At 46.2% G+C, this 27,131-nt stretch overlaps 1 long non-coding RNA gene across 1 annotated transcript; it reads right to left on the minus strand.

Annotated features, from left to right (window-relative positions):
* LOC117800873 lies at nt 1–25,239 on the minus strand. The gene is made up of 7 exons (XR_004623199.1): nt 25,040–25,239; nt 24,272–24,472; nt 14,657–14,821; nt 13,409–13,555; nt 8,261–12,185; nt 7,246–7,439; nt 1–2,346 (listed from the first exon to the last, which is right to left on the minus strand). It is a non-coding gene; the product is annotated as an uncharacterized LOC117800873 (long non-coding RNA).
* Nucleotides 25,240–27,131: the final 1,892 nt, after the last annotated feature.

A 27,131-nucleotide genomic window follows, 5' to 3' on the forward strand; every position in this document is an offset into this window, starting at 1 on the left:
GTCGGAGCAGATGGCTGTGCAGCGAGCAGAGGGGCGGTCTGAGTTGAGGGCGCTGGGGAGGGGGAGCGTGGGCCCAAGGGTTTCGGCGTGGGGGGCCTTCGAAGGTCGCCGGGGGCTCCGAGGGCCTTGCCCGTTCTCCCGCCCTGAATGATCGGTGGCGCCCCGATCATCTTTATGTTGTGGGAACATAAAGATAATGCCATAATCTTATCTGTAAGAAACAACAGTGTACGGGAACCCAATTAGCCCTAACATCCTCATTTGTGAATATGAAAGCATTAACCAAATGGGACGTGGAAGCCTAACGAAAGTACCAAAAACTAATCTCTGAGACACAAAACTATACAAGGAAAGACCAAATCTCAGTCAGAACACTGAATAGACACCATCTTCCATGTCACATCTAATGTTAGGAAGATAGCAAGTTTTTCAAAATTGTCTACGAATCCATAAGGAAATTGTCACTTACTTTACGCTGGGAGAGAACACTCTACACAAAACCATCTTGCACCTCACATCTGGTGTCATGAAGTGGGAGCACTGTGCAAACCGGTGTCTGCAAGCATCACGATAATGCCCTTCATTTAACTACGTAAGAACACTACACAGACAGCATCTCTCAACTCACATCTGTCATGAGGAGGAAAGACGTCCGAAAAGTGTGAAAACGAAAAGAAAGTTCCATCAGTCAATTCAGCGAACCAAGTTTGTGTCGAGAGACAGCAACATTAATAAGTGAAGATACCAGGGTTTCCCAATACATGTGTTGGTCCTTAAGGAAACTGCCATAGACATAACTCTCAGTAAGAAGAGAGGGTGGAAAGGGTCTTCCAACCCCCATCATCTGTCATGATGATGGAAGCATGTTTCAGAGTGTGAATGAAAGCATAAGGAAATGGCCATTAACCAATTTAAGAAGTAACATTGTGTTGAAGCCGTTTTCCAACTCACGTCATCCTTCGTGAAGATGAAACCGTTTGCACAGGTGTCTAAGAAAACAGAATGAAAGTGCCCTGTACTGAAGTCTAAGAAAGAACACGGTAGAGAAAGCATCTTGCATCTCACAGTCTTCTGTCATGAAAACGGAAGCATGTGCAAAAGTGTGTAAGAAAACAGAAGCATAAAGCGCATTGCTTCACAGGATAAAAGAACACTGTATAGACACCATGTCTCAGCTCACCACTCTGTAGTGAAGATGGGAGCCTTGGCAAGAGTGTGTGTTAGAGCGTAAAGAAAGTGAAGTCTACTTAATTCTGAGAACCAAGCCTGTATAGATAGACTACAATATCGAAATTGCCGCCTAAAGAATGAATCAACCAGGGTTTTCTTCCCTGTGTGTTGAACCTTAAGGAAAGTGCCATAAACTTAATAGTAGGGGAGAGCACTGGGTAGATAGCATCTTACAACCCACAACATCTGTCATGAAGATGGAAACAATTGCAAAGTTGTGCTGAAAGCATAAGGAAAGTGACAGAGACTTAACTTCAGGAAAGGACCATACCGAATATCCTTCAAAGCCCGTCTTCTTTTATGAAGTTGGAAGCATTCTCAGAACTGTGTTTCTCAGCGTTAAGGGAATTATTGTAAGTAATTTTAAGAAAGAACTCCGTAGAAAACTCTCTGAAACTCACATCTTCTCTCATGAAGCTGGAAGCATTGGCTTGAGAGGGAACGTGTAACAAAATGCCATTTACTCAACTGTTAGCACCAAGCCTCTGTATAGAAAAAGCAACTTCAAGAATCCTGACGCATGAAGAGAGAAGCTTTTTCAAATATCTGTGTTGAACCTTAAGAGAAGTGCCATACGCTTAACACTAAGAAAGAGCACCATCTAGAGACAACCTTCCCATTCACATCTACCTTCATGAAATGGATGTGTTTTCCAAAAGTCTGTATGAAAACTTAAGGAACGTGCTGTATCCTCAGGTAAGAACACCCTTTGGAAAAGATCTTCCAACTCACATCTTCTGTAATGAAGATGGAAGTATTTGGAGAAGTGTGAATGAAAGCATAAGGAGAGGTTCTAAGTAGTTGTGAGAACCAAGTCTGTGTTGATAGAATGCAACATCGAGCTAACATCGTGACCCATGAAGAGACACGTGTTTCCCAATACGTGTGTTGAACCTTAAGGAAAGGGCAATATACAGAAATCTCAGTCAGAGCACTGAATAGACATCATCTTCCATGTCACATCTAATGTTAGGAAGATGGCAAGTTTTTCAAAAGTGTCCACGAATGTATAAGGAAGGTGTTACCTGCTTTATGCTAGGAGAGATCACTCTATATAAAAGCATCTTGCACCTCAGATCTGGTGTCATGAAGTGGGAGCATTGTGGAAAACAGGGTCTGCAAGGATCAAGATAAAACCATTCATTTAACTACGTAAGAACACTACACAGAAAGCACTCTCAATTCACATCTGTCATGAGGAGGAAAGCCGTTCAAAAAGGTTGTGTGAAAATGAAAGGAAAGTGGGGACTGGGGGTTAAGATGCCGGAGGAGTAGGGGACCCCTTTTTCAGCCGGTCCCCTGAGTCAAGTTGGCTAGGTACCAGACCAGCCTGAACATCCATGGAATCAGCCTGACACTCAGGAAGATACATCTGGATCTCTACAAATGAACATCTCCTGCGCTGAGTATTGAGGTTCGAAGCAGAGAGCCATGAAACCGCATGCAGATATCGGAAGATAAATGGAAGGAGAGGGAGCGACCGCATTCGGGCGCCAGGAAATGGTAGTCACCTGCACGGAGGAGAGGGCGGCCTCGCGGGCCAGTACCCGCGAGAGAGCAGACTGAGACCGTGAGCTGGGGAATGCATGCCCCCAGACTGAAACAGAGCTCTGGTGTGCTCACTGGAACCAGACTGAGACCGGGAAGCCCACATCCCTAAGATCCCTATAAAACAAGGGCACACGGCCTGGGTCCCAGTCAATAATTTGGGCTCTGGACAAACCCTCAGCTTCTCCTCATCAGAATGATGAGAAAGAGAAATCCCCCCCAGCAAAGAAAAGACAATGAGTCTGTGGCCTCTGCCACAGAACTAATGGATATGGATATAACCAAATTATCAGAAATGGAATTCAGAGTCACAATGGTCAAGATGATGCATAGACTTGAAAAAGGTATTAACGAAAATGTTAATGAGAATATAGAATCTCTAAGGGCGGAAATGAGAGCAAATGTGGCAGAAATTAAAAATTCTATGAACCAAATGCAGTCAAAACTAGAGGCTCTGACGGCCAGGTGGAATGAGGCAGAAGAACGTATCAGTGAATTGGAGGATGGGTTAGTAGAAGAAAAAGCGAAAATAGAATCTAGACTCAAAAAAAATCCACACTCAGGAATGTAGGTTACTGGAGATTACTGACTCAATGAAACGTTCCAATGTCAGAATCATTGGCATCCCCGAGGGGGTGGAGAAAACAGAGGTCTAGAAGAGATATTTGAACAAATTGTAGCTGAAAACTTATCTAATCTAGCAAGGGAAACAAACATTTGTGTCCAAGAGGCAGAGAGGACCCCTCCCAAGCTCAACCACGACAAACCTACGCCACGTCACGTCATAGTGCAATTCGCAAGTATTAGATCCAAGGATACAGTATTGAAAGCGGCCAGGGCAAAGAAATTTGTCATGTACCAAGGCAAAGATATCAGAATTACGTCACACCTGTCTACACAGACCTGGAATGAGAGAAAGGGTGGGGGGGGCATTTGTAAAGCTCTTCAGAGAAAAACATGCAGCCAAAGATCCTTTATCCAGCAAGGCTGTCATTCAGAATTGATGGAGAGATAAAGACCTTCCAGAATCGTCAGTCATTGACCAATTTTGTAACCACGAAACCAGCCCTACAGGAGATATTAAGGGGGATTCTATAAAGGTAAAAAGGCCCCTAGAGTGATACAGAACAGAAAGTCACAACCGATACAAACAAAGACTTTACTGGCAACATGGCATCATTAAAATCATCTCTCTCAATAATCAGTCCCAATGTAAGTGGCCTAAATGTTTCCATAAAAGGCCACAGAGTTGCATATTGGATAAAAAGACATGATCCATCCATTTGCTGTCTACAAGAGACCATCTATCACGCCAATGGACTTCAAAAGAAAGCAGGGGTAGCCATTCTCACATCGGACAGATTGGATTTTAAACTAAAGACTATAGTTAGAGACACAGAAGGGCATTCTATTATTCCTAAAGGATGTATCCAACAAGTGGATATGACAATAATAAATATATATATATATGCCCCCAACAGGGGAGAAGCAAGATACACAAGCCAACTCTTAACCAGAATAAAGAGACATATAGATAAAAATACATAATAGTAGGAGTCCTCAACACTCCACTATCAGCTATAGACAGATCACTTAAGCAAAAAATCAGCAAAGAAACAAGAGCTTTGATTGCCATACTTGACGAGTTGGACCCCATAGATATATATAGAACACTACACCAAGAACCAAAGAATACTCATGCTATTCTAATGCCGATGGAACATTCACAAGAATAGACCATGTTCTGGGTCATAAAACAGGTCTCAACTGATACCAAAAGGATGAATTATTCCCTGCATATTCAGAGACCACAACACTCTGAAATTGGAACTCAACCACAAGGAAAAATTTGGAAGAAACTCAAACACCACAGATGTGGTCCATGTATACAATGGAATATTACTCAGCTTTCAAAAAGAATGATTTCTCACCATTTGCTGCAACATGGATGGCACTGGAGGAGATAATGCTAAGTGAAATAAGTCAAGCAGTGAGAGACAATTATCATATGCTTTCTCACATCTATGGAACATAAGAACTAGGAAGATCGGTGGGAGAAGAAAGGGATAAAGAACGGGGGATAATCAGAGGGGGAATGAAGCATGAGAGACTATGGACTCTGAGAAACAAACTGAGGGCTTCAGAGTGGAGGGGTTGGTGGAATGGGATAGGCTGGTGATGGGTGGTGGGTGGGCATGTATTGCATGGTGCACTGGGTGATACACGCAACTAATGAATCATCAAACTTTACATCAGAAACCAGTGATGTACTGCATGGTGACTAACACAATATAATAAAAAATTTTTTAAATATAGGGGGTGTAAGAATCACCAAAGCACCACATTCATAATCTAAGAAACAACAGTATACAGGAAAGAACCGCTTACAACGAACATCACCATTCACGAATATGGGAACATGAACAAAGCAGGAGGTAGAATCAGAAGGAAAGGACCACATACCTATCCTTAGACAATACCACTTTACAGAATAGCATTAACAATTAACATCATCTTTCACGAATATGGAAGCATTAATGAAAAGGTTCTGGAATCTCGAGAACTATTCCCCATCCTTATTGGTAATGAACCACCATGTACAGGAAAATAACTTCAACTAACATCAGCCTCCTCAGTACAGATCCCTTTTCAACAGTGGGTGTGTAGGCCTAGGGAAAGCTCCACATACTTATAGGTAAGAAACAATGGTGTCAGGATAATGCTCTTCAAGTCACATCAGACTTCCTGAAGATGGAAGCAGGAATCAAGGTGGTTATGGTTCCATTGGGTAAGGCCTCTGAACATATAACTGAGAAACAATAGTGTACAGGAACCATCTTACAACGTACAATATCTTTGGTTAATGTGGAATCCCTATCGTAAGTGGTTGTGGCAATGTAACCAAAGTGCCATAAACTTATCGGTAAGAAAGAACAGTGTACAGGAACCCACTTAGCCCTAACATCATCATTCATGAATATGGAAGCATTCACCAAATTGGTCATGTAAGCCTGACAAAAATGACAAACACTTATCTCTGAGAAACAACACTATACAAAGAAAGACACAACACTATACAAGGGTGCCATTTGGGACTCCAAAAAACACTCTGAGAAGGAGAAACCTCAGAGAACGCTTGACCGAAGCCCAGAGAATACCACTTCCAGCAGATCCCTGGCCCCTAAACACCGTGCAATAGTCTCCCCAGCCCACACTCCTCAGCCCTGAGAGGGTTGCGGAGCGTCGATTGGGCTTTCCATCTTCCTAGGGCCTGACACTAATGTTAGGTTGTGTTCTCAGGGCTCCTCTCCTAGATACATGGCACAAAGATATAGGGATTGGGGAAGCCTGAACCGGATTAGAGCCTCAGCATGCCAGACAGAAAGCGTGCCATCTGGGACTCTAGAGGCTATTAGGAGCAAGAGAAAACTGCATATCCCACAGAGTCAAATCCATCCAACTCCTGCATTCAGGAGTCCCTTGGACGAAAACCCTGCCCTTCCCTTCTCCACAACCCACCTACTCAAATCAGGGTATGGGAATGGTGAGCTCAAAACCAAGAGATGGTCCCTCCCAGGCTCCTAAGCCCTAACCCCAATGCTCGGCTGAGTTCCCAGAGATCATTCCAGGAGCCAATCACCAAACACAGGGACTGGGGAAACATGAGCCACACTTGTGAATCAGCATGCCACACAGAGGGAAACCGTACCATTTGGACCTGCAGAGGAATGCAGAGCAAGAGAAATAAGAATGCCCACCTGATCCAATCCCAGCAAGCCCCCACTTCCACAGACCCCCTGCGAGCAACTCCTGTGTCTGACATTCAATCCAAAGCACGCCCTCCTCTTAGGCCCCTGGAATGTCGCCTTGGCTGGCTCCTCTGAACAGCCATGCCCCTAGACCCGAGTCTTAACTCAGCGTTGAATAGTGTGAGGTCCATTCCCAGACGTCTGGCGCCAAGGACCAGGGAATGGGGACCACTGAGCAATATCAGGACACAAAGCCTTCCACACAGAAGAAAAGGGTGCCATTTGGGACTCCAAAAAGCACACTGAAAGGAGAAACCTCAGGGAACACCTGACCAAAGCCCAGAGAAAACCACTTCCAGCGGATCCCTGACCCCTAAACACTGTGGGACGGTCTTCCCAGCTCACTCTCCTCAGCCCCGAGAGGGTGGCAGAGCCAGTCGATTGGGCATTGCAACCTCCTAGGGCGTGACAATCAACGTAGCTTGGGTACTCAGGGGTCCACTCCTAGAGACATGGCACAAAGATATAGGGATTGTTGAAACCTGAGCCCTATCTGAGGCCTCAGGATGCCACACAGAAATAAAACGCGCCATCTGGGATGCTGAGGGTATTCGGGGGATGAAAAATCTGCATATCCCACTGAGTCAATTCCAGCCAGCTCCCGCATTCAGGGTACCCTTGGACCAAAACGCTGAGCCTTCCCTTAACCACAACCCACCTATTCAAATCAGGACACGGGAATGGTGAGCTCAAACCCAGGAGATGGTCCCTCGCATGCTCCTGAGCCCTAAGCCAAATGCTCCATTGGGTTCCCAGAGGTCATTCCAGGAGGCAAACACACAGCGACTGGGGAAGCTTGAGCCATACCGGTGAATCAGCATTCCACACAGATGGAAACTGTACCATTTGGACCTGCAGAAGGAATGCAGAGCAGAAGAAAGATGAATTGCCAGCTCTTCCAGTCCCAACGTTCCCCCACATTCAAAGCCCCCTTGCCTGCAACTGCTGTGTTTCAGATTTAACCCAAACCACGCCCTCCTCTTAGGCCCCTGGAAGGTCGCTTCTGCCGGCAGATCTGTACAGCCATGATCCTAACCGCACCTTAACTCTGGTTTGGGGTCTGTTAGCTTTATTCCCATATGCCTGTCTCCAAACACAGGGATCGGGTACCACTGAGTAATGTCAAGACTGTAGCCTTCCACACAGAACAAAACTGTGTCATTTGGGTTCCAGAAAGTTTTGTGAGAAGAAACCTAAGTGAACACCTGACCTAAGCCCAGTGAACCCCCACTTTCAGTGGAACTCTGGGCCCTCATCCGTGACACCGACACTCTCCTCAACCCACACCCACCCTTCGGCCCCCAGGTCGGTGTTAGAGCCGGTTCATCGGGCTTTCCATTCTCCCCTCCATGACACTAATCGTAGGTTGGATTTTGAATGGTCCACTCCCAGAGGTCTGGCTCCAAGGATATGGAGATGGAGAGGCCTGAGTCATACCTAAGGCCTCAACATGCCACCCAAAGTGAAACCATTACATTTGGGACACCAGAAAGGAGGTCAAGGGGGAGAAATTCTAATGTCTTCTGTACTTCATTCCCTTGATCCCCCACATTCACTGTCACCGGACCACAAACCCACTGCTTGACACTACCCAACCCATGCCATCAACCCCCCCAGCGTGGAAATTCTGGACATGTCCACCCTATCAGAACTCCCATTTTCCTACACCTTACCCCTAACCCTAGTATTGGTTGTGAGAGGTCTTTCTGAGAAAGTGGGAATGGGAGACATGGCTCATGAGGGCAGAACTGCGGTCCCCCTCCAGGGCCAGGCATCATTCTCGCCTCACAGGGGATCCATGGAAGTGTTCTTTCAGGCGATTGATGGGGCTCTCTCCTGAGGAACTCAGACACAGAAGAGTAATTATAGATGCTCTCATGTACATACCACATGGGGAAAAAAAATACTGAACGCATAGAAACTGAGAACAGTTTCTGACTCTGGGGAAGGGGGCAAGGGTGAAGATGGTCAAAGATACATTTTTCGAGTGTTAAAATCTGACAGCCATGGAATGATCTGTGCAGCATGGAGACTAAAGCGAACCCTGCAGGATGGGGTACAGGTTCCCCAGCTCTTTGAAAGTACAGTACTCCTAGGAAACCTTTCACAGCAGAAAGGGTGTAAAGAAGGAATGACCATTAATTAATATGGAAAAATTAGTGACCATGCTCAGACTCCTAAATTTACTTATCATTGGCATATCTTAAGCCCTAGAACACAACTCATAATGGATGCCAAAATAAATGGCTTCAGAGGGGAAGGAGGTGGGGGAAGGGGATAGACTGGTGATGGGTAGTAAGGAGGGCATGTATTGCATGGTGCACTGGGTGGTATATGAAACTAATGAATCATTGAACTTTGCATCAGAAACCAGGGATGTACTGTATGGTGACTAACATAATATAATAAAACAACATTAAAAAAATAAATGGAGATAAAGCATAGCAGACGGTCACAGACACAAATCAAAGTCCTGGTGGCTGATTGTGGAGAGGGGTTCCCAGGTAGGAGCTGGTTAGGGTGCACGCCGCCTCTGTCGTGCTTCTCCCCAAAACAGATGTTGAACGCAAAGCTCACCATTCGCCTTTTTTCATGAGGAAAATCCTCTTCAGGTTTCTTCCCATTAGTGTAACCAGGTGATAACGGAGATCTTTCCAAAAGGCCAAGTGTCTTCCCATGAACTTTTAAAAAGTGGGGAATACTTGTACTTGAACGTTGCTGAGGGAGGAGATGTGAAAAGTTCTCCTGGACACAAACCTCAGCAGATCCACAGGGAAAGGCACCTTCCTCAGCATGCTGAACACGGACTACCTCCTACCCCTGGAAACCTTCTCCTTCCCCTCGCTCAGGACAACCCACAACAACTGGGAGTTACCCCAGTTGCTCCTTCCCCCATCCCCAGTATCTAAGCCATCAGCATATCCTGTGAGCTCCATCTTCAAGACGTACCCACAATAGGACTCACCACTCCTCCCAAGGACACCTGTCTGGTCCACACTGGAGCCTACCTCTTGCCTGAGTTCCTGGAAAAGTGTCATCATTGACCTCCCTTGCCCATCCTTAGCCCTCTGTCATCTCTTCTCAACACTGCAGCCAGATTTGCGCAGTGAAACAGGGTCCCATGGGGTCACAGCCCTGCAATGGCTTTCTGTCACACTCTGTCACCTCGCTGATGTCAAGTCCTAAGCTGTCACCTGTGGCCACAGGGCCATCTTGCACCTCATGGATGCACTTGGTATATTCCTGCCCTGGGACCTTTGCACATGCTTTCTCTTCTGTTTAGAATGCTCTTCATGTGATGTCACTGACCTTCCCTAGATCTTGACTCAAGTATCACCCTCCTAGTGAAATACCACCTGACCCCTACGTGAATACTAAACACCACCCCCAGCTCCCCTTCAGCACCCCCAGTCCTGTCTCCTGCTTTATATATCCATAGCACTTATTATACTCTCCAGTTCATCTTGGCAGGGAAGAAACTGAGGCATCAACTGATGGCTTCACCACATACTGCCCCCAATTTTCTGGTCCAAAGCCCTGGGTGAAAAGGTGCCCCAGGACTCTTACACAGCCAGGATGCCTGGGACAAGGGTTTCCACCCATCTCCTGCACCCTGAACACCATCAGGTAAGGGACCATATGAGGAATCCACCTGCACACGAAACCTGAAACCAGACACCTTCCTCGATGATAGGTGAGCACACAGATTTACTCCTCTTCCCTGAGGTGCTCATCCAAGAAAGCTGAGCAGAGACGCTGCCCAGGGCCCAAATCTCCCTCTGGCCAAAATCCTGGGACACAGACATCGATCTGACCACCCTGCCAGGCTTGGACCCGCTCAGTGAGTCCTAAGACCCAGAGACTTCTTTCCACTCCAACTCAATCCTTCTCACAGAGAAGCAAACTCCAGCCTCACAAACATGTTCATCGTTTGCTATGGAATTCCCTGGGTTGTGCCTACACTGGCCCCCACAGGGGTCCCGTGCAGACCACTCCGCAAATGGCCTAGGGTGGAAGCCACTTTCAAGCTGCCCTTAGAGAGGCTGAAACTGGCCCGATTACACAGACCAGCCAAGTGACTTGATGTGCTGTAAACTCAGACAACATTTTCCCTGAACACCAATGCTTCCGAGTCCAAGCTTCCAACCTTTGCTCACTGGGCACTGAGCACCATATCAACATGAACACTGCCCTTTTGATTCACTGGTCTCCCAGGTCTTCCAACCAGAACCAAGATCCACGCACCACTCTATTTTCGCTTCAGAGAGAGAGGTCAAATGATGGAATAAAACACTCCCTGTGTACCGCATACTTCTACCCACATAGAATTCTTTGGTCTTTCTCTTTCGGGCAGGCGTACAAGACCCACACCAATGAGAGATAAAAAGTTCAATCATCACATATATATTTGACCTTCTGTTGATCCTTTCGATAATTTTATCTCAAAGTCAATGTCTGTCTTGTTTTGTTAAAATAATAATAGTAATTAATAATTAATCATCACGATCATGATTATGATGATATGGTCACCTAAGGATTTGGATCTCCCTTGCCAGGTAACATGGCTCTGGTCCAGGTAAGGATGAAGACACAACCTCAGCCCATGAAGCAAAGCCCACACCCTCAGGGTTCCCGACATGCCTCACGGGTGAAAAGTTCCAATGCTACACGGAGTTGTCTGAGTCCAAACGATACAGGCAACCTCCAGCATTCATTCTGTTTTCTTCATCAATTCCCAAGCTGAAGTCGCAAGTGACTCACCAGATCAAGCTTCCAGAGCCCCGGATAGGCCTCCAGGTAAGCACCCCCACCCCAGAGTGGGGACATGAACCCCCACAAAGGATTCTATTAATATTTCACAAGACTCTTTTCCCATTGTTTAATTAAACCAGGATATAAAAACACACAGATAGCCCCTTCTACTAGCAGGTCCGTTTCACTTCACTGATCAAAATAAGAGCAGGAAATAAAAGAGTAACAGATTTTCTGAGGACCCATAATGTCCATCACCTCAGATTTGAAACTTCACACACATGCAAGGAAAGAAACACCAGCAAACATCAAGGCCAGGCAACTCTGACAGTCTGAGTTGGAGTGACAGGGACAGACGATGAGGCTGTGTGTGCTGGCTGAGGCTGGTGGCCCTGAAGAAGGGGCTTGGCCAGCTCTCCACCTGTGCCTCACCTGTCCTCAGCCAGAAACCAGCTCGCAGCCCTCCCCTGTCACAACGGTCACACGGGAGACCCACAGCCACCCCGGGAGCCTGTCCTGCCCACACCATTCTGCAGAATGCACTCAGCGCTCCTCTGGGACCCGTCACCTCTACCCAGACCTGGAACTCCAATGTCTGCTGCAAAGCTCCAGGATTCCCCCTCTTCCTCCAAAATTACACTGGCCCAAGGCTTTCCTGAGAAAGGGAGAAGGCTGCCTAATGAATGGTTCACACCTTCTTTCCCTTTCTTTCATATTTATCTCCACTTACCTTCCTACCTGTGCAAACTGTTAAGTGATGTATCCATGGAACATGAACGTGCTCTGACATCTCAATCTTTCATTTCAGCCTTCTCATGCTTCCTTATGAAATAAAACACCATATCCCTAGGGCAGGGAATTTTAAAATGATTATTTACAGAATAATACAGCCCAAATCACCTCATTTTTAGTTGCTCTTCACTAGGCAGAACAGTTTCTTTGTAAAAAGACTTTCCACAGATATGACCTTCCATCAATTTCTTGTTTTTTCTTTTTTTAAAATTTTTTATTATGTTATATTAGTCCCCATACACTACATCCTTAGTTTTTGATGTAGTGTTCCATGATTCATTGTTTGCGTATAACACCCAGGGCTCCATGCAATACGTGCCCTACTTCACACCCATCACTGGCCTATCCCAATCCCCCACCCCTCCCCTCTGAAGCCCTCAGTTTGTTTCCCAGAGTCCATAGTCTGTCATGGTTCATTCCCCCTTCTGTTTACCCCACCCTTCACTCTTCCCTTCTTTCTCCTACTGATCTCCCTGCTATTTCTCCTGTTCCATAAATGAGTGAATATGTATGATAATTGCCTTTCTCTGCTTGACTTATTTCACCTACCAGCAATCTCATAATGAGGAAACAGCTGTGGGATAACCTGTCTCACCCAGCGTCAGGCAAGCAGTTCCAGTACTCAGCCCAGGGCTCCTGTCGCCAAGCCCCTTGAAGCCACCAGCATGCCTCTATCCAAAGGAATTCCCAAAGACTCTCTTTCTGACTCCACAATCAAATTAACAACAGAGAGAATATGACACCTCAAAATATCGAGATGATACATCTAGTAAAGCTAGATAGTCATGCTTAACTTTTAAACAGGAAAAGCCTGCTTTGAATAATTTTGAATTTTCCCTCGACCCTCATTGTAACTCTTAGGAATGAAAAGACTAATCAGTGATGAAACATCACCTTTGACAAATGACAAGACATCATCCATATCTGTATCTGATGACAAAAAGCCATCTAACTCTAAATGGTGGGCCACTCACCCATACCTTAGGCCCATCTGAAGAAACACTGTTAGATGTATATCTTAAAAATACACAAAGAGTAAATCTCACCTTCCCTTTCTAATGAAAGTGTGATTCTAGGAAACAGCTGTTCAAAATACATTCATAAGCAGTCAATAAACAGAGAAAATGGGATCCCCTGCAATGTGCTCCATACTCAGAAACTAAGTACCTCCTTCAGCAAATCCAGAACGCAGACAACTATTTACTTAAGTTTTACTTCATGGCCAACTAGAGAATAGAGAAAAGGCCAGGAGATGGTGGGTTAATGAGAGGTTTTACCTCCAGTCCTGATGTGGATATGACGTTTCTCCAAATGGACTTGCTCCTTTGTCTGAACGCTGGCGTCCCATGGCAAGCTGCCTCCCTGACTCAGATGCACACGTTCAAAACCTGGGGTCTAGCAGAGCCAGAGCAGAGAATTGTCACCTGGGGAGAATGCATCTCCTCAGACCTAAAGCCTGCACACGTGCTGCGGTTTCTGGGAGAAGGGGAAACACGGACTTGTCTTTTAGTAGTAGTTATCTTCCAGCCCATTGCCACCGATCCCAGTGAAGAGGCAGCACAATGCTGAAGTTGTGTAATGGCTCTGGGGCTTCCTAGCACCACACCTGTGCCTGAGGGAACAGGGAACACCCTGCTGAACTTGGGCAACTGCTTAAGGTCCAATACCTGCACTGTGTCAGGAGACAGGGGGCACCCCAATGAAGTTGGGCACCATGCGGTCCTTACTTTCGCTCTTGCTGGGGAACACGGGAAACCCTGGCATGTATGCGACCCATCCCACAAGAGCTCTGCTGAGTGGGTGCCCTGGAGTTCCTGGGTCTGGGTCATATGGCCAGTTGATGGAGACAAGGGAGAAGAGACTTTCAAGGGACAAAGAAAACTCCCCTGATTCTCCACAATGAGCTCTCTCCACATGCACTTCCAGAACCCCGCCTCTCACCTGGGATGCCCCTACTCCCAGACCCCTCCCCACGGACACACAGCACACACTGACTCAGCCAGGAATTGCACAGTTTGACTCTCTCAGATCTCCCCTTCATTGGCTCCCAGTCTGTGTCCTTGGGCTGCTCCGGGTTCGCCAGAGTCGTAGATCCACCCCCATGGGGTGATTGGTTGGGGAGTGTGGTGCTTCCAGCTCCTTGAATGCTGGGCCACCACCCCCATGAGTTGCAGCTCTGGGAGTGAAGGGGTCCAGGAGATGCATCCTTGGCTCAACACCCTGCACAGGCATGACTGGGATCATGAGCAGGGCCCCAAACACACACACACACACACACACACACACACACACACACGGCCCTTTCCACGGACCCCTCTAGCTGCAAACCACACTCAGAGCCCTGTCCCTTCCCTTCTGCACCAACCCTCCCTGCAGGGGTGTGCCTGGTCCCTGGCAAGGTCAGATGCTCTCAGACTGTTCCAGCCTTGGGCTTCAGGAAACGCAATGCTTTCATGCATGTCCAAGACAATTTTAAGCCCCAAAAGGAATGCTCCAAGGGGGAATAGCTTCGCCTTCTCTCTCACCCATGGAGTGGATAGTCCTTCTCAGACCTCCAAAGCATCCTTCTAGGATGAGCCCATTTGTGCTGGAATCTATATACACATGCTTGGTTCTGCTGGGAAGTGGCCAGGAGGAACAGCCAGCCTTCGGTGCTGTCGTGGTTGTGAACCAGGAATATTTATTTTTCACTTGAAAAAAAAAACATAGTGTTATTGTCGACACTAAATGAAGGAACCTTTTAAAACATTTTAGAGAGCAAGGAAGAGAGTTATATTCAAACCCAAGTCAGGATAGCTGCCTGGGAGACACAACCTTCACAAAGAGGGGAGTGTTGCAGGGAAGGAACATTTAGGGCAGCGTTATATATTTGCTCTGTTTTGTGTTATGTACACTTACACATTACGATGAGGAAGAAGATTCCAGAAAGTGACAGACTTTTTCTTATGTTTTCAATATGTACAAGTCAGTATGACTTTAATCTTACGGGAGACAGAGAGGTTCTTTTTTGTTCTCACCTTGATGTTGGCAAAGGCATTTTTTGGTTCTCTTTTCATTTTTGAAGCAGATGAACTTCTCAAACTCATTACACGAGAAACAAATAAACAAATCATAAAATGGGCAGAAGATTTGAACAGACACTTTTCCAATGAAGACATACAAATGGCTAACACACACATGAAAAAATGTTCTAAATCATTTGCCATCAGGGAAATTAAATCAAAACCACACTAAGATACCACCGTATGCCAGTTAAAAAGGCAAAAATTGACAAGGCAAGAAACAACAATTGCTGGAGAGGATGTGGAGAAAGGGGATCCCTCCTACATTTTTGGTGGGAATGCAATTTGGTACAGCCACTCTGGAAAACAGTGTGGAGGTCCCTTAAAAAGTTAAAAATTGAGCTACCCTATGATCCAGCCATTGCACTACTGGGTATTTACCCCAAAAATACAGACGTAGTGAAGAGAAGGGCCATATGCACCCCAATGTTCATAGCAGCAATGTCCACAATAGCCAAATCGTGGAAGGAACCTAGATGCCCTTCAACAGATGACTGGATTAAGAAGTTGTCGTCCATATATACAATGGTATATTACTCAGCTATCAGAAAGAATGAGTTCTCAACATTTGCTGCAACATGGACGGCACTGGAGGAGATAATGCTAAGTGAAATAAGTAAAGCAGACAAAGACAATTATCATATGGTTTCTCTCATCTATGGAACATAAGAACTAGGAAGATCAGTGGGGGAAGAAAGGGTTAAAGTAGGGGGGTAATCAGAAGGGGGAATGAAGTATGAGAAACTTTGGATGATGAGAAACAAACTGAGGGCTTCAGAGGGGAGTGGGTGGTGAAATGGGATAGCCTGGTGATGGGTGATGGGGGGGCACGTATTGCATGGTGCACTGGGTGTTATACGCAACTAATGTATCATCAATCTTTACATCAGAAACTAGGGATGTACTGTACGGTGACTAACACAATATAATAAAAAAATTTTTAAAAAATAGGGCGTGTAAGAATCACCTAAGTATCGCATACATAATCTAAGAAACAACATTATACTGAAGGGAAACACTTACAATGAACATCACCATTCATGAATATGGAAACACGAATCCAGCAGGAGGTAGAATCAGAAGGAAAGGACAACATACCTATCCCGAGACAACACCACTAACAGAATAGCATTAACAATTAACATCATCTTTCACAAATATGGAAGCATTAATGAAAAGGTTCTGGAATCTCGAGGACTATTCCCCATCCTTATTGGTAATGAACCACCGTGTACAGGAAAACACCTCCAACTAACATCAGCCTCCTCAATGTTGATCCTGCATCCACATTGGGTGTGTAGGCCTAGGGAAATGTGCACATATTTATAGCTAAGAAACAACGGTATCAGGATAATGCCCTTCAAGTCACGTCAGCCTTCCTGAAGATGGAAGCATGAATTAAGGTGGTTATGGTACCACTGGTAAGGCCTGAGAACATATAACTGAGAAACAACAGTGTACAGGAACCATCTTACAACGTACAATACCTTTGGTTAATATGGAAACCCTATCATAAGTGGTTGTGGCAAAGTAACCAATGTGCCATAAACTCATCGGTAAGAAAGAACAGTGTACAGGAACCCATTTAGCCCTAACATCATCATTCATGAATATGGAAGCATTCACCAAATTTGTCGTGGAAGCCTGATGAAAATGACAAACACTTATCTCTGAGACACAACACTATACAAGGGTGCCATTTGGGACTCCAGGAAGCACTCTGAGAAGGAGAAACCTCAGGAACACCTGACCCAAGCCCAGAGAAAACCACTGCCAGTGGATCCCTAGCCCCTAAACACTGTGCAACAGTCTCCCCAGCCCACTCTCCTCAGCCCTGAGAGGGTTGCAGAGCCAGTCAATTGGGCTTTCCATCCTCCTAGGGCCTGACACTAACTTTAGGTTGGGTTCTCAGGGCTCCAGTCCTAGAGACATGGCACAAATATATACGGATTGGGGAAGCCTGAGCCGGATTAGACCTGAGCATGCCAGACAGAAATAAAGCTTGCCATCTGGGATTCAGAGGCTATTAGGAGCAGGGGAAATCTGCATATCCCACAGAGTCAAATCCATCCAACTCTCCCATTCAGGAGTCCCTTGGATGAAAACCCTGAGCCTTCCCTTCTCCACAACCAACCTACTCAAATCAGGACATGGGAATGGTGAGTTCAAAAGCAGGAGACATCCCTCCCAGGTTCCTAAGCCCTAAACCCAATAATCGGATGGGTTCCCAGAGATCTTTCCAGGAGCCAAGCACCAAACACACAGGGACTGAGGAAACCGGAGCCACACTTGCGAATCAGCATGCCACACAGAGGGAAACTGTACCATTTGGGCCTGCAGAGGATTGCAGAGCAAGAGAAATAGTGCCCACCTGATCCAATCCCAGCGAGCCCCCACTTCCACAGCCCCCCTGTGGGCAACTCCTGTGTCTGATATTCATCCCAAAGCACACCCTCCTCTTAGGCCCCTGGAATGTCGAATTGGCTAGGCTGTCTGAGCACCCATGCCCCTACCTGAGGCCTAACTCCATGCTGAATAGTGTGAGGTCCATTCCCAGACCTCTGGCTCCAAGGACCAGGTAATGGGGACCACTGAGCAATATCAGGACACAAAGCCTGCCACACAGAAGAAAAGGGTGCCATTTTGGACTCCAGAAAGCACTCTGAGAAGGAGAAACCTCAGGGAACACTTGACCAAAGCCCAGAGAGAACCATTTGCAGTGGATCCCTGACCCCTAAACACTGTGCCAACAGTCTCCACAGCCCGCTCTCCTCAGCTCCGAGAGAGTGGCAAAGCCAGTCGATGGGGCTTTGCAACCTCCTAGGGCGTGACAATCAACATAGCTTGGGTACTCAGGGGTCCACTCCTAGAGACATGGCACAAAGATATAGGGATTGGGGAAACCAAGCACTACCTGAGGCCTCAGCACGCCACACAGAAACAAAACATGCCATATGGGATGCCGAGGGTATTTGGGGGATGAATAATCTGCATATCCCACTGAGTCCATTCCAGCTAGCTCCCACATTCAGGGTCCCCTTGGACCAAAACCCTGAGCCTTCCCTTCTCCACAACCCACCTACTCAAATCAGGACATGGGAATGGTGAGCTCAAAACCAGGAGATGATTGCTCTCATGCTTTGAGCCCTAGCCAAATGCTCTGTTGTTTTCCCAGAGGTCTTTTCCAGGTCTTTCCAAACACACAGCAACTGGGGAAACCTGAGCCATACCTGCGAATCAGCATGCCACACAGATGGAAACTGTGCCATTTGGGCCTGAAGAAGGAATGCAGAGCAGAAGAAATATGAATTCCCAGAAGTTCCAATCCCAACAATCCCCCATGTTCAAAGCCCCCCTACCTGCAACTGCTGTGTTTGAGATTCAACCCAAACCACGCCCTCCTCTTAGGACCCTGGAAGGTCTCATCTGCTGGCTGATCTGTACAACCATGCCCCTAGACCCACGCCTTAAATCTAGTTTGGGGTCTGTTAGCTTTATTCCCATATGCGTGTCTCCAAGGCACATGGGATCGGGTACCGCTGAGCAATGTCAAGACAGTAGCCTGCCAAACAGAACTAAACTGTGCAATTTGGGACTCCAGAAAGTTTTGCGAGAAGAAACCTAAGTGAACACCTGACCTAAGCCAGTGAACCCCCACTTTCAGCGGAAATCTGGACCCTCATCCGTGACACCGGTACTCTCCTCAACCCACACCCACCCTTCAGCCCCCAGGTAGGTGTTAGAGCCGGTCAATCAGGCTTTCCATCCTCCCTTCCATGACATTAATTGTAGGTTGGATTCTGAGTGGTCCACTCCCAGAGGTCTGTCTCCAAAGAAATGGAAATGGAGAAGTCTGAGTCACATGTAAGACCTCAGGATGCCACCCAAAGTGAAACCATTTCATTTGGGACTCAAGAAATGAGTTTGAGAGGGAGAAATCCTAATGTCTTCCATACTTGATTCCCTCAAATCCCCACATTCACTGGACCCTGGCCACAAACCCACTGCTTGACACTCACCCCAACCCATGCTATCAACCCCCCAAGTGTAGAAATTCTGGATACATCCAACCTATCAAAACTCCCATTCTCCTAAGCCTTACCCCTAACCCTAGGTTCGGTTGTAAGAGGTACATTCTAAGAAGGCTGGAATGGGAGACATGGCTCCTGAGGGCAGACCTGCGGCCCCCCTCCAGGGCAGGGCATCATCCTCGCATCACAGGGGATCCCTGGAAGTGTTCTATCAGGTGACTGATGGGGCTTTCTCCTGAGGAGCTCAGACACAGAAGGGCAATTACAGATTCTCTCATGTACATACCACATGCAAAAAAAACACCCTGAATGCAAAGATACTGAGAACAGATTGGTGGGTGCCTGACTCAGGGAATGGAGGGGAGGGTGAAGGCGGTCAAAGATACAGTGTTTGAATGTTAAAAACCGACAGCCATGGAATGATCTGTGCAGCATGGAGACTAAAGTGAACCCTGCAGGATGGGGTACAGGTTCCCCAGCTCTTTGAAAGTACAGTACTCCTAGGAAACCTTTCACAGCAGAAAGGGTGTAAAGAAGGAATGACCACTAATTAATATGGAAAAAGTAGTGATCATGCTCAGACACCTAAATTTACTTACCGTTGGCATTTCTGAGGCCCCAGGACACAACTCCTAACAGATGCCAAAGATAAATGGAGATAAAGCATAGCAGACACTCACAGACAGAATTCAAAATGCTGGTGCCTGTACGCGGAGAACGGTTCCCAGGAAGGAGCTGGTTAGGGTGCACGCCACCTCTGTCGTGCTTCTCCGCAAAACAGATGCTGAACGCAAAGCTCATTGTTTGACTTTTTCATGAGGAAAATCCTCTTCAGGTTTCTTCCCATTAGTGAAACCAGTTGATAATGGAGATCTTTCCAAAAAGCCGAGTGTCTTCCCATGAACTTTTAAAAAGTGGGGAACACTTGAACTTGAACGTTGCTGAGGGAGGAGTTGTGAAAGTTCTCCCGGACACAAACCTCAGCAGATCCACCGGAAAGGCACCTTCCTCAGCATGCTGAACACGGACTACCTCCTACCCCCAGAAACCTTCTCCTTCCCCTTGCTCAGGACAACCCACAACAGCTGGGAGTTACCCCAGTTCCTCCTTTCTCCCGTCCCTAATGTCTAAGCCATTGGCAAATCCTGTGAGCTCCATCTTCAAGACGTACCCACAATAGGACTCACCACTCCTTCCAAGCCACCTTTCCAGTCCAAACTGGAGCCCATCTCTTGCCTGAGTTCCTGGAAAAGAGTCATCATTGACCTCCCTTCCCCATCCTCAACCCTCTGTCATCTGTTTTCAACACTGCAGAGAGGATGGCCCAGAGAGACAAGGTCTTATGGGGTCACAGCCCTGCAATGGCTTTCTGTCACATTCTGTCACTTCGCTGATGTCAAGTCCTAAGCTGTCACATGTGGCCACAGGGCCATCTTGCAGCTCATGGACGCACCTGGTATGCTCCTGCCCTGGGACCTTTGCACATGCGTTCCCTTCTGTTTAGAATGCTCTTCCTGTGATGTCACTGACCTTCCCTAGATCTACACTCAAGTATCACGCTCCTAGTGAAGTACCACCTGACCCATAAGTGAGTACCAAACACCACCCCACCTCCCCTTCAGCACCTCCAGTGCTGTCTTCTGCTTTATATTTCCATAGCAGGTATTATACTCTCCATTTCATCTTGGCTGGGACGAAACTGAGGCATCAACTGATGCCTTCACCACCTACTTCCCCAATTTCCTGGTCCAAAGCCCTGGGAGAAAAGCTGCCCCAAGACTCTTACACAGCCAGGATGCCCAGGACAAGGCATCCACCCACCTCCTGCACCCTGAACACCATCAGCTAAGGGAGTCATAGGAGGAATCCACCTGCACACGAAACCTGAAACCAGACACCTTCCTCAATGACAGGAAAGCACACACATTTACTCCTCTTCGCTGAGGTGCTCATCCAAGAAAGCTGAGCAGAGACGCTGCCCAGGACCCAAATCTCCCTTTGGCCAAAATCCTGGGACACAGACATCGATCTGACCACCCTGCCAGGCTTGGACCCGCTCAGTGAGTCCTAAGACCCAGAGAATTCTTTCCACTCCAGCTTAATCCTTGTCACAGAGAAGCAAACTCCAGCCTCACAAACGTGCTCATCATTAGCTCTGGAATTCCCTGGGTTGTGTCTACACTGGTCCACACAGGGGTTCCAAGCAGACCACTCTGGAAATGCCCTAGGGTTGCAAGCCACTTTAACGCTGCCCTTAGAAAGGCAGAAACTGGCCTGATTAGGCAGACCAGCCAAGTGACTCGATGTGCTGCAAACTCAGACAACATCCTCCCTGAACACCAATGCTTGCTTCCAAGTCCAAGTGTCCAACCTTCGCTCACTGGGCACTGAGCACCATGTCAGCATGAACACTGCTTTTTTGAACACTGGCCTCCCAGGCCTTCCAATCAGAATCAAGCTCCAGTCACCACTTATTTTTCCTTCAGAGAAAGAGGTCAAATGATGGAATAAAACACTCCCTGTGTACAGCACACTTCTATCCACGTAGAATTCCTTGGTCTTTCTCATTCGGGCAGCCCTACAAGACCCACACCAATGAGAGATACCACAAGTTCAATCATCACGTATATATTTGACCTTGTGTTGTTCCTTTTGATAATTTTATCTCAAAGTCAATGTCTCTCTTGCTTTGTTAAAGTAATAATAATAATTAATACTTAATAATCATGATAATGATGATGATGATATGGTCACCTAAAGATTTGGATCTCCCTTGCCAGACAACATGCCTCTGGTCCAGATAAGGAGTAAGACACAACCTCAGCCCTTGAAGCAAAGTCCACACCCTCAGGGATCCCGACACACCTCACGGATTAAGAGTTCAGATGCTACACGGAGTAGTCTGAGTCCAAATGATACAGGCAACCTCCAGCATTCATTATGTTTTCTTCATCAATTCCCCAGTTCACGACGCAAGTGACTCACCTGTCAAGCTTCCGGAGCCCCGGATGAGCCTCCAGGTAAGCACCCCCACCCCAGGGGGGAAAAATACATGAAAACCCACAAAGGATTGTTTTAATATGTCACAAGACTGTTTTCCCATTGTTTAATTAAACCGGGAAATAAAACACACAGAGAGCCCCTTCTACTAGCAGGTCCTATTCACTTCACTGATTGAAATAAGAGCAGGAAATAAAAGAGTAACAGATTTTCTGAGGACCCATCATGTCCATCACCTCAGGTTTGAAACTTCACACACATGCAAAGAAAGAAGCACCAGCAAACATCTCGGCCTGGCAACTCTGACAGTCTGAATTGGAGTGACAGGGACAGACAAATGAGGCTCTGTGTGCTGGCAGAGGCCCAGAGGAAGGTGCTCATCCAGCTCTCCACCTGTGCCTCACCTGTCCTCAGCCAGGAATCAGCTCGCAGCCCTCACGTGTCACAACGGTCACATGGGAGACCCACAGCCACCCCGGGAGCCCGCCCTGCCCACACACTGGTGCAGAAGGCACTCAGCTCTCCTCTGGGACCCGTCACCTCTACCCAGACCTGGAACTCCCCTGCTGCTGCAAGCTCCAGGATTCCACCTCTTCTTCCAAAATTACACTGGCCCAAGGCTTTCCTGAGAAAGGGAGAAGGCTACCTAATGAATGGTTCACACCTTCTTTCCCTTTCTTTCATATATATCTCCACTTGCCTTCCTACCTGTGCAAACTGTTAAGTGACATATCCATGGAACATGAACGTGCTCTGAGATCTCAATCTTTCATTGCAGCCTTCTCAGGTCTCCTTATGCAATAAAATAGCTTATCCCTAGGACTGGGAGTTTTAAAATTATTATTTACAGAATAATACAGCTCAAATCACCTCGTTTTTAGTTGCTCTTCACTAGGCAGAACAGTTTCTGTGTAATAAGACTTTCCACAGATATGACCTTCCATCAATTTCTATCAATTTTTTCTTTTCTTTTTCTTTTTTTTCTTATGTTATGTTAGTCACCATATACTACATCCTTAGTTTTTGATGTAGTGTTCCATGATTCATTGTTTGCGTACAACACCGAGGGCTCCATGCAATTCGTGCCGTCCTTCATACCCATCACCGGCCTATCCCAATCCCCCACCCCTTCCTTCTGAAACCCTCAGTTTGTTTCCCAAAGTCCATAGTCTTTTGTGGTTCATTCCCCCTTCTGTTTATCCCACCCTTCATTTTTCTCTTCCTTCAGCTCCTGATCTCCCTGCTATTTCTCCTGTTCCATAAATGAGTGAATACGTATGGTAATTATCTTTCTCTGCTTGACTTATTTCACCTTTCTGCAATCTCATAATGAGGAAACAGAAACTCTGTGGGATAACCTGAGTCACCCAGTGTCAGGCAAGCAGTTCCACTACTCAGCCCAGGGCTCCTGTTGCCAAGCCCCTTGAAGCCACCAGCATGCCTCTATCCAAAGGAATTCCCAAAGACTCTCTTTCTGACTCCACAATCAAAATAACAACAGAGAGAATATGACACCTCAAAATATTGAGATGATACATCTAGTAAAGCTAGATAGTCAAACTCAACTTTTAAACAGGAAAAGACTCCTTTGAATAATTTTGAATTTTCCCTCAACCCTAATTGAAATTCTTTGGATGAATAGACTAATCAGTGATGAAACATCACTTTTGACAAATGACAAGACATCACCCATATCTGTATCTGACGACAAAAAGCCATCTAACTCTAAATGGTGGCCACTCACCCTTATCTTAGACCCATCTGAAGAAACACTGTTAGATGTATATCTTAAAAATACACAAAGAATAAATCTCACCTTCCCTTTCTAATGAAAGGGTGTTTCTAGGAAACAGCTGTTCAAAATACAAACATAAGCAGTCAATAAACAGAGAAAATGGGATCCCCTGCAATGTGCTCCATACTCAGAAACTAAGTACCTCCTTCACCAAATCCAGAACGCTGACAAAAATTACTTAAGTTTTACTTCATGGCTCAACAAGAGAAAAGAGAAAAGCCCAGGAGATGGTGGGTTAATGAGAGGTTTTACCTCCAGTCCTGACGTGGATATGACATTTCTCCAAATGGACTTGCTCCTTTGTCTGAACGCTGGCGTCCCGTGTCAAGCTGCCTCACTGACTCAGATGCAGACATTCAAAACCTCGGTCTCATGGAGCCAGAGCAGAGAAGTGTTGTCAGCTGGGAAGAAGGTGGCTACTCGGACCTAAAGCCTGCACACCTGCTGTGGTTTCTGGGAGAAAGGGAAACACAGACATGTCTCTTAATAGCAATTACCTTCCAGCCCATTTCCACCGTTCTCAGGGAATAGGGAGCGCAATGCTGAAGTTGGGTAAAGGCTCTGGGGTTTCCTAGAGCCACACCTGTGCCTGAGGGAACAGGGAACACACTGCTGAACTTGGGAAACTGCTCAAGGTCCATTACCTTCACTCTGTCGGGTACAGGGGGCACCCCACTAAAGTTGGGGACCGTGCAGTCCTTACAGTCATTCTTGCTGGGGAACACGGGAAACCCTGGAATGTCTGCGATCCATCCCACAATAGTTTTGCTAAGTGGGTGCCCTGGAATTCCTGGGTCTGGGACATATGGCCAGAGGTAAGGGAATATTTTAGCAATCTTTGGAAGCATTGTGTCACTCTATAGAAGAGCCTGAGTGTTTTTAAATACTATTTCCGACCTTACAGCACACTCTGAACAGACCAGAGCCTTCATCAATTAAAAAAGGATAGTTCTTTCAGTCACTTTAATATCACAAAAGTAGTATAGTGTCTCTATTCTTAGTGATCTGTAAGTCTCTTACTCAAAGGTCCTCCACTGAGATAATTATCTTCATGATCATGGTGGGCAGAGGTGAAAAGGGCAGCCAAATTCGGTCCAGTTGGCCACACAAAAAGAAAATCCTAATACTTCCTAGGTTTCCAGATTGACAAGACCAGAGGTAAGAGCGAAATGGTACCCTGTATGGAAGAACAAAGGATTTGGAGTCAGTTTGGAGATCCCACTTAGTTTTCTGACACTAAAATACTCTGTAATTCATGTCATATCTGAGCCCTTGTCTAACCATCTAGAAAATGGGACTCATTCTATCTACACACTAGTTTAGAAGTTGAAGAGGGAGAATGCTACACAGAGCCAGTATGGAGTCTCCCAAGAGCAGGTGTCAGGAAGCCATAATTACCATTGGGTCTATTTCTTTTCCAGTGAAAAGAACACATGTTGACACCGTTTTCGAAAAGATGACTCACAAGATGATTTTCCAACCTTAAGGAAGGTCAAGAAGCTGCTATTGTGTCAGAATTCTCTCAGAAATCATGTCGTTAGACTGTTGGGGACAGTAGCAGCATCATCACTAGGAGTGGGGAGCTTCCCATCTCCATATGGCTATGTTGACGCCCTTAACTCAATGACACCAGAAAGGAAACCTGGAGGAAGGTGGGAGGGCACATTCCAAGGCTTCCAGGGTGGCTGGGACATGCAAAACTTTGATAAGAGGCTTAAAGCTGTCTATGTTAGGATAGTCAGTGCTCTTCAGAGACAAGGGTTATTGTGTGGGAGCCCTGATGTAGAAAAGGTGGCAAATACCCATTGCGATTAACTCTCTGACCCTAAGGATACACAGCAAAGTTACTTTGAATTTTTAAACATGGAGGGACTTTCTGGTCTTCTTTTCATGAGGACTAGGGCTCTATTCCTTGGTGGCCTAAGAACAGAATCTAGTTAATTTCAAGATTTTAAAATGTAGACATGATTCATGGCCCAAGATAGCATCAGTTTGGGTAAATAGTCTATGACCACTGGAAAATAATGTATTCTGCTCCTATTATGGAATGTTCCATAGACATCAGTTAGTTCACATTTGTTACCAATATTTATTCTGCTATTTCTATCAGATATTGAGAAAGGCATATTGAAATTTCCAAACAAAATTTTCAAAAAAAAAAAAAAAGGAGGAAAGCCGTTCAAAAAGGTTGTGTGAAAATGAAAAGAAAATGCCATCAGTCCATTCTGCGAATTAAGTTTGTGTAGAGAGATGGCAACTTTGATCAGTGAAGACACCAGGGTTTCCCAATACGTGTGTTGAACCTTAAGGAAACTGCCATAGACGTAACTCTCAGGAAGAAGAGGGTATGGTAAGGGTCTTCCAACTCCCATCATCTGGCATGATGATGGAAGCATGTTTCAGAGTGGGAATGAAAGCATCAGGAAAGGGCCAGTAACCAAACTTTAAGAAAGAACATTGTTTCGAACCCGTCTTTCAACTCATGTCTACGGTCGTGAAGATGAAACCGTTTGCACAGGTGTCTAGGAAAACATGAGGAAAGTGCCCTATACTGAAATCTAAGAAAGAACACCGTAGAGAAAGCATCTTGCATCTCACAGTCTTCTGTCATGAAAACGGAAGCATGTGCAAAAGTGAGTACGAAAACATAAACATAAAGCGCTTGGCTTAACTCTATAGAAGAACAGTGTATAGACACCATGTCTAGGGGCGCCTGGGTGGCACAGCGGTTAAGCGTCTGCTTTCGGCTCAGGGCGTGATCCTGGCATTATGGGATCGAGCCCCACATCAGGCTCTTCCACTATGAGCCTCCTTCTTCAACTCCCACTCCCCCTGCTTGTGTTCCCTCTCTCACTGGCTATCTCTATCTCTGTCGAAAAAATAAATAAAATCTTAAAAAAAAAAAAAAGAAACCATGTCTCAACTCGCAACTTCTGTCGTGACGATGGAAGCCTTGGCAAGAGTGTGTGTGAGCGCGTAAAGAAAGTGCCATCTACTTAATTCTGAGAACCAAGTCTGTGTAGATAGACTGCAATATCGAACCCACCTCCTGACGAATGAATCAACCAGGCATACTCTTCCCTGTATGTTGAACGTTAAGGAAAGTGCCATA

This window comes from Ailuropoda melanoleuca, unplaced genomic scaffold (genome assembly GCF_002007445.2).
Source record: "Ailuropoda melanoleuca isolate Jingjing unplaced genomic scaffold, ASM200744v2 unplaced-scaffold8595, whole genome shotgun sequence".
NCBI lineage: Eukaryota > Metazoa > Chordata > Mammalia > Carnivora > Ursidae > Ailuropoda > Ailuropoda melanoleuca.